We start from the raw sequence: 9,572 nt of genomic DNA, 5'->3' as shown, positions 1-9,572 counted from the left end.
TCCGAGGGCCCCCGAGGCGGCGGAACCCGTGGCCAAAGTCCCAGCTCCTGCGGGGAGGGTAGACCGAAGGACGGGCTGCCAGAAACACCGGAAGTGGCTCTCACCGGAAGACTAGAGTCGAAGGACCACAACCTTGTACTTCCTTTTCTCCCTTAGCAACGGATGTCGGCGTCGATTACTAAGGGAGGCCCTGTGGCCTGGGACCGCTTGGTTTTCAAGTTTTGTTCGGGCCCCGTTCTTATATACAAATGTCCGATTTGCAGAAGGGACCCTGGCTCACTTTTATTTTTCGGTGTGAAGAGGGCGATTCCCGCCTGAAAGCGGGATCACAACTTGTCTTCGGAGTGGAAACGGGTCGCAGAAGAAGGACCTTTAAGGAGAGTGTGGACCATCCTGACGGCATCTATAGATTAATCAGACTTTGAATAATAACAGCCACCAAACCTATTGTTTAATTCTGTGCATTGCTAAGTACTTCACATGCATTATTAATATTTAATCTTCGCACTTACATTATCCACATTTTACATCCCAGGAAACGCAAGAAATTCAGAAATATAGTAAGTTTTTGACACAGGTGTAAGTGGTGGAAACAAGATTGTCAGGCAAATCTGTTTCTCAAGAATAGCACTGTCCAATAGCATATATGGAAGGTCATATTTTAAATTTTCTAGTAGCCACATTAAAGTGAAAAAACCGGTAGATTACTTTTATCAGTATCTTTCACTTGCCCCAATATGTTCAAAATATCGTCATTTGTTTGTAAGAATTCTTAATGAGATAATTTACATTCTTAGGGAGTGGCAATCCACTCCAGTATTCTTGCCTGGAGAATTCCATGGGCAGAGGAGCCTGGCGGGCTGCATACAGTTCTGTTCAGTTCAGTCCAGTCGTTCAATCGTGTCCGACTCTTTGAGACCCCATGTACTGCAACACTCTGCCCATGGGATTTTCCAAGCAAGAGTACTGGAGTGGGTTGCCATTGCCTTCTCCGTAAACCAACTTAAACGTAACTTAAGCAACATACAGTTCATGGGATCACAAAGAGTCAGACACGGCTGAGCGACTAACATTTTTCACGTTTGTACTAAGTACCTCTCCATTTGAACCAGCTGTTTTTCATGTTCTCAATGGCCACATGTGACCAGGGGCTACCACACTGGACAATATTAGAGCCAGAGAGAACTTGCCCTCCCTTCTAATCGATTCCCGCGACTCCAGAGCAAGTAATTGCAACTGCTTTAGTAAAGAAATAAATGTTTTGGTTCAGTGATTCTCAAAGTTTTTAGTCTCAGAACCCATTTATAAGCCTAAAAATTATGAAGCTTTTGTTCATGTGCACTATACCTAACTATACTTACACTACTAAAAATTGAAATGGAGACATATGGAGCATCCTGACTAGTACACTGGGTTTCACACTCCTTTGTCTGTAAACATAATAATTGAAAGCAGTTACCACACATTTGCTAGTGGCTGGATCCTTGTGCTGAGTACCTGTGTGCACTGTCCTATTCCATCCTCCCAACAAACCCGCCAAGCAGGTTCTATTAAAATTTCCACTTCAGGGGACTTCCCTGGTGGTTGGGTGGTGAAGAATCTGCCTTGCAATACAAGGGCCTTGGGTTGAATCCCCGGTCAGGAAACTAAGACTCCACATGCTGTGGAGCAACTAAGTCTGCCCGCAGCAACTACTGAGCCCACGTGCCACAACTACTGAGTCCCTGTGTCTCAGAGAAAAATAGTGCATCCCTGTGGGAGAGTAAATGGGTACCATTTCGTCCTGGGCAATTTGGACTGTTTACAAAAATGATGAATCTGCATACCCGGTAATCTACAGAGTAATCTATTTATCACACACACATAAGAATAAAGGTATTTATTGCAGCATTGTTGTGAATAATAAACAATGAGAAGAAATCTGAATACCTAGAAAAATTATAGTAGTCCCATACAGTGGAATACTATGTGCTATGAAAATACAGCAGCTCTTGTGTATTGATAAAGGAGATTCTAAGATTCATCGGTAAGGCCAAAACAGTAAGGTGCAGGGCAATGGAAGAGAATGCTTTTAATTGTGTGAGAACAAATGTTTATAAATATAGAGATAATTAAGAAACTGGAGACACTGCTGGCCTCTGATAAGACAGCGATGTGATTGAGGGCAACCTTTTGTCTTTGGGTATTTTGTGCCATGTGCATGCATTATTATTCAAAAATAAGAAAAAAAATCAAAAAACAATTTAAAAACTTTAAACTTTAAAAGCATCATCAAAACACAGGGGTATGACTTCCGTAGTGGTCCAGTGTTTAGGAATCCACCTGGCAATGCAGGGGACGTGAATTTGATCCCTCCCTGGTCGCAGAAATAAGATCCCACATGCTGGGAGGCAAACAAGTCAGTGCAAGCCAGAGCTACTGAGCCCTAGTGCAGTAACCAAAGATCTCCCATGCTGCAGCTGAGGCCTGACACAGACAAAGGAATAAATTAAAAAACTACAGTGGGAAGACAACATCAAAATTGATGTTCCTTCTTGTAAAAATATATATGTATATATTCATTAGAAGCTCATGAAAATTGAAAAAGCAGACCACTTAATAGGATAAATATGAGCCCAAATTTGTAAGAAGACATCTATGTTCTCAATGGCTTGTGTGACCATATGCTTCAATGGCATCTATGTTCTCTGTCCCTGTGTCAAAAAATGGCTGGAAGGCTATAGTCCCCAAATGGTAACTCTGGTTCTCTCTTTGTGGTAGATTAGTAGTAAGTTTTATTTTCTTCTGAATGCTTTTCTTATTATCTGAATTTCTATCATGATCATTTATTTCTTTCATAACTAGAAACACTTTTAAGAGGTGACTAATATAAGTGTATCTTTCTTTATGCAGTAGCTCTGAATTGTTGCAACCTTTGTAACTCAAACCCTCCTTTTCTGGTAGGATATCCAATCTCCAGAGAGATGCTTAAACCCAGTTGTTAAGCTCACTTTACCTCTCAGATCTTCACAATAAACCCACATTTAAGCCTTCCTACGTAGCTCTTCACTATAAACCCTTAATAAAAATAATTAATTTGTAATAAATAATTGTGGGAATTATTACCTAATTTATGTGGTTGATCAGTTTGTATTTCACATGTATTCCCTTTAAAACCAGCAAGCGCATACAAGTTTCCAAGAACTCATTTCTGGTTTTTTGCATGTCTCCTCCTATCTGTTGTGAATATATATGTCGTTAAACAGTGACTAGGTTCCTGTTTTATTTTCCATTAACAAAGAATGGCATTAGTTTCAAAATCACTTCCTCCTGTTCAAACAGAAACCCTGTAAGACTTTAGCACATTGGTTCCCAGAACATCTGATCATAACATCTTATAAGTCACCATTATTTATTTTCCTAATCAGGAAGGGCCTCACCTGAAGAGGCCATCAGAGGTCAGTTCATTGACTGGTGAGGAAACTGAGGCCCAGAAGAGTTCACTGATAGCAAAATTAACTTCTGCCATCAGTTAAACTAGTCGCCCCATTTCCTGGAAGAGACTCTGGTTTTTTTTTTTTTTCCAATTGTCTTTTCTGAGAGTTTCAAACATGCGGAACAACGTAGAAGGGAAGCTGAGTGTAGTAGCCAACATCCAAGATATGACCCCAAAGACCTTATATATCCTGCAGTCACACATCCCACGTTAAATACAGCTGATGTGTGTAACCAAATGTTTATTGGGAGAGACTTTCCTGGTGGTCCAGAGGTTAAGAATCTGCCTGCTAGTGCAGGGGACATGGGTTCGATTCCTGGTGGTGGAAGTCCCCCATTCAGAGTGGCAGCTGAGCCCGTTCACCACAACTACTGAATCCCACCTGTCTTAGAGCCTGTGCTCCATAGCAAGAGAAGCCTCCACAAAGAGGAGCTGGCGTGCCACAACTCGGGAGTAGCTGCCGCTCACCACAACTAGAGAAAGCCCACGCACAGCAGTGAAGACCCAGCACAGCCCAAAATAATTAAATAAATATTTTTTTTAATTTTATTTTTTACTGTGAGAAGGATGGTATGTAAATTTCAAGGTCAGGTCATAAATGACGTTCCTGTATCCACTTTGCTTTCTCTTGGCCCACTTGCTATGGAAGAAACCACTCACTATGATAGTTGTGAAGATGCTCGGGAGAGGATCTGCCTTTTTTTTAATTTTTTATAATTTATTTTCAGTTGGAGGATGATTACTTTACAACGCTGTGCTTGTTTCTGCCGTACAACAAGGCAAATCAGCCGTAAGTATACCTATGTGCCCTCCCTCTTCAACCTCCCTCCCACCCCCACCCCATTCCACCCCTCTAGGTGGTCACAGAGCACCCTGTTAATCAAACTGTGTTATGCATGAGCTATCTGTTTTACATGGCTATCCCACGAGCTATCTGTTTTACATATGGTAATGTGTATGTTTCAATGCTACTGTCTCAATTCGCCCCACCCTCTCCTTCCCGCACTGTGTCCACAAGTCCGTTCTCTATGTCTACTTCTCTATTCGTGCCCTGCAAATAGGTTCATCAGTACCATTTTTCTAGACTCCATATATTTGCACTAATATATATCTATTTTTCTCTCTCTGACTTATTTCACTCTGTATAACAGGCTCAGGGTTCATCTACCTCACTGGAACTGACTCAGATTCATTCCTTTCTATGGCTGAGTAGTATTCCATTGTATACGTGTACCGCAACTTCTTTATCCATTCATCTGTCAAAGGACATCTAGGCTGATTCCACCTCTTGGCTATTGTAAATAGTGCTGCAATGAATACTGGAGTACATGTGACTTTTTCAGTTATGGTGTTCTCGGGGAATGGGTTTGCTGGGTCACATGGTAGTTTTAGTCCCAGTTTTTTAAGGAATCTCCAAATTGTTCTCCATAGAAATTGTATCAATTTACATTCCCATCAAAGGTGCAAGAGGGCTTCCTTTTAGGAGAGGATCTTCTTGTGGAGAGGTCTACCTATTAAGAACAGAAGCCCCCTGCCAACAGTCATCACTAACTTATCAACCATGTTAGTCCACCACCTTGAAAATGGGCCTTCCTGTCTCATTCAAGTCTTCAGATGAGACCACAACCCTGGCTGATATCTCACTGAAGCCTCATGAGCGACCCTGAGTTACAACCACCCAGATAACTGGCTCTTGGATTCCTGACCCACAGAAATTGTGTGAGATAATAACTGTTAATATTTTTCAAAGGTCCTAAGTTTTGGGGTAAGTTGTTATGCAGCTAGAGATAACTAAGACACTGGAAACAATGTTCTTTAAAATGTGGGCCTTATACCACTTAGCCAAAAAATCCCCTGACTTCCTGGTTAAAAGTGCAGGTCCCTGCTCATACACTCTTGTAGGGAATGTAAACAGGTGTGGTCACTATGGAAAACAGTACAGAGCTTGCTTAAAAAACTAAAATAAGAGTTGTCATATGATCCAGCAATTCCACTCCTGGGTATATATCCTGAGAAAACAAAAACACTAATTGAAAAGATACATGCACCCCAACGTTCATAGCAGCATTACTCATTTATTCACAATAGCCAAGAAATGGAAGCAACCTAGGTGTCCATCAACAGACGAATGGATAAAGATGTGGAATGTTACTCAGCCATAAAAAAGAATAAAAATCTGCCACTTACAACAATGTGGATAGGCCTGAAGGATATTACATATAATGAAATGTCAGACAGAGGAAGACAAATACTGTATATTTTTCACTTATATGTGGAGTCTAAAAAATTGAATGAATGAAAATAGAAAAAAAAAAAGGTGCATGTTCTTAGCTCCATCTCAGCCAAATGTATCAGAACGTATCAGTGTGATACTCATGCATCTACATTTTGACAAACTTTGGTTGTTTGGATAACATCCTAAATTTTTTTGCTCATATCCAGATATCACCTTTACTATTTAATCTAATTAGCTTTGTTTTTTTACCTATATCACACAAATATTTTAAAATTTCTTTTGTTTTTAGTTTGTTTTCATATTTGGACAAAATATATTTTTCTAATAGATATAAAAATAAGTAGCTATATTTATTTTAAGTAGGATAACTGTTTATCACATGTATCACCTAAAATCATCTTCCTTACGCTTAGAATGAAGTGTAGTACACTCTATCTTGGGTAAAATACTGAGATAGAGAAATAGAGATTATTTGAAAATGATAAGAGCTATCGCACCCCACATTTTCTCTGAAGCTGGACCAGTTCTAAGTGCTGGCATCTGTAGCATCTCCTCCCAGTCTCACCACATTCTTGGGCAGCAGGCAGGCTAAGGTCTGACCAGTGCCACTCTTAAAGATGAGGACACTGAGCCACATAGAGGCACAGGCCTGTCTAAGGTCAGAGATGCTATCACAGAACGCAAGCCCTGTCTCTGGTCTTCCCAGTCATACATTTTTGCAAGATACACTATTCCTCCATGGCCATATAACCCATAGAGATCTAGGGAAAAGGAAGGATACCTAAAATATAGACAGCATATTATTGTGAAAGAATGTAATGAAACACTCAGACTTACTGGAAATGGATCGTAGACCTAAGCATAAAAGCTAAAACTATAAAACTCTCTAAGTTTTTCTTGTAGGAGAAAAACCTTTGCAACCTTCAGGTAAACAAAGATTTGTTTGCCACAACTAAGACCCAGCACAGCCAAATATATATATACATACATACATACATATATATATACATACATATATATATATGTATGTATGTATTTAAACCCCAAAGATTTCTTAGGTCGAAAAAGCCTAAATTAGAAAAGAAAAAATATCTGATAATCTCAATCTTATTTAAATTTAAACATTTTCTTTGAAAGATACTGTTAAGAAAATAAAAAGGTATGACACAAATTTCAGAAAATTTTATAAGTACACACATCTAATAACGACCTGTATCCATAATGTGTAATGATATCTTACAATTCAGTAAGAGGACACACAATTTTCCCCAAACTGTCAAAATATTTGGACAGACATTGCACACCAAAAAAAGATATATAAATGGCCAATAGGTACATGAAAATATGGTCAACATAATTTGTCACAAGGGAAACAAAAATTAACACCACAATACACTATATTAGAATGATGAAAATTAAAGAAATGGTCAATACCATTTGTTGGTAAGGATTTGAAGCAACTGGAACTCTCTCATACATCACTGATAGTGATGTAAAATGATAACGTATGCTTCCCAGATGGTGCTAGAGGTAAAGAACCCACCTGCCAATGAAGGAGATGTAAGAAATATAGGTTCCATCCGTGGGTTAGGAAGATCCCCTGGAGAAGGAAATGGCAACCTACTCCAGTGTTCTTGCCTGGGAAATCCCATGGACAGAGGAGCCTGGAGGGCTACAGTCCACGGGGTCGCAAAGAGTCAGACACAACTTAGTGACTAAACAACAACAATAAATGCTTTGGAAAGCTAGCCGTTTGCTATGAAGATAAACATAACCTTACCTCAGTGACCCAACCATTTCACTCTTCAATATTTATTTATCCAAAAGAAATGCAAATGTAAATCTATAGGAAGACTTGTACAAGAATGTTCACAGTTACTTTATTCAGAAGAGCTCCAAATTTGGAAAATTTTAAATGGTCATTAATTGATGAACAAATAAGTAAAATATAGCATATCATACAATAAAATATTATTCTGAGATAAATAAGAATGCACTATTAAAAGATGGTAACATTTATGAATTTAAAAGCCATGCTGAATGAAATAAGTCAGACAGAAATTAATATGTACTTTATGATTCTGTTTACATAAATTCTAGAAAATACAAATTAATCTATAGTAGTAAAAGCAGATTAGTGGTTGTCTGAGCAGCCAGAGATGAAATTTGGGGGTGATGGAAACATTCTGTATCTTGATTGCAGTATTGTTACACGTTTTCTTTTCAAGCACATAGTTGGCTATTTACATGTCTTCTTTGAAGAAATGTCTATTCGTATCTTTTGCCCATTTTATTTTTTTTCTTTTGCCCATTTTATATTGTTATTTGTCTTTTACTACTAAGTTACAAGAGTTCTTCACATATTTTGAGTTAGTCTCTTGTTAGTTATATGATTTTCAAATATTTTCTCTTATTCTATGGGTTGTCTTTTCACTTTCTTGATAGTATTATTTGCAGCATAAGAGATTTTAACTTTGATATAGTCCAGCATATTTGGTTTTTTTTCCTTTTGTCTCTTGTGCTTTTTGAGGTCATGTCTATGAAACCATGGCCTAATTGAAGGTCATGAAGATTTACTCCTATGAGTCTTAGAGTTTTACGTAAAGAGTTTTATAGTTTGAAATCTTGCACCTAAGGGTACTCAAAACCCTTTAGGCATGAAAACCCTTCTCTGGCTTACAGTTGTAGAGCAACCAACAGTCAAAGTTTGCTTCAGATCCAGCACTTTCCAGGACACCGAGCTTTCAGTGCGATAACTCAAGTCCTGAGTAAACCAGGCTGAGTTAACGCCTTTACCAATAACCCTCCAACTTGCCAGCTCTGATATAAATTATTATCTCAACTCTCCATGGCTTAAAACAGATACTGAATCTCCTCACTTGAAAGATGTCTGTTTTCAGTTTAACAAGCATTTATTGAATGCTCACAACAGCAAAGCCCTGGGGTTGAGTGTAGTGAGGAATATTAAATTTCAATTTCAGTGTCCATAAATAAAGTTTTATATTCCAGGCCCTTGGGGGTACATCAGAAACCTTTACGGAGCTTACGTTTTGGAGGCAGAGTGGGGGCGGACGTTCTAGTGGAAGAGGGAGGGGTGCCGCTGAACAAGATGAAGAGGAATTTGAAGGCAGGAATTGGGTTTTATTCATCTTTGATTCCACAGAACTGCAGAGATCACTCACTGATGCTTGTTGAACGAACGAGTGATCTTTGGCTTTCTCCTACACAACTTACCCAATTTTTTTTTTCTTGATTCATTTCACAAGATCTCATCTCTGCGATGACAATGTCATGTCTAACTTGTTCTCTTATCATTTACCCAGTGACTATCACCTTGGTCATTTAGTCGCTAAGTCGCGTCTGACTCTTTGCGACCCCAAGGACCGCAGCCTGCCGGGTTCCTCTGTCCGTGGGATCTCCCAGGCAAGAACGCCGGAGGGGGTTGCCATTTCCTTAGTCCAGGGGATCTTCCCCACGCAGGGATCAAACCCTGCTTTGGCAGGCGGATTCTTTACCACTGAGCCACCAGGAAAGCCCTGGCGGACAGTAGGTGCTCAATAAACAATGCTTCAACGCACGGAAATTTTGTTTTTCATTCTCTGCATTTGTGACAGCCGCCTGGTTTTCAAGAATATCGAAGGCAACCTTAAATGAATCCCTACACACAAACCTTCAGAAAGGCATCGTCAACCGAGGAGCCCTCATTGGTACCCAGACAGCCATTTCACAGGCTGGCGGGCGCCCTGTCGGCACCCCAGAGCATCACCACCAGCCCCAGAGAGCCTGTAAATTTCGCTAACCAGAAGGGCTCTCCCCGCCCCCTCTCCCCGCGCATCTCGCTCTGCCCTCCGCCGCCTCCTC

Source organism: Dama dama, chromosome 5 (assembly GCF_033118175.1).
Source record: "Dama dama isolate Ldn47 chromosome 5, ASM3311817v1, whole genome shotgun sequence".
In the NCBI taxonomy this organism is placed as follows: Eukaryota; Metazoa; Chordata; class Mammalia; order Artiodactyla; family Cervidae; genus Dama; species Dama dama.
This window is presented reverse-complemented; position numbering follows the sequence as displayed.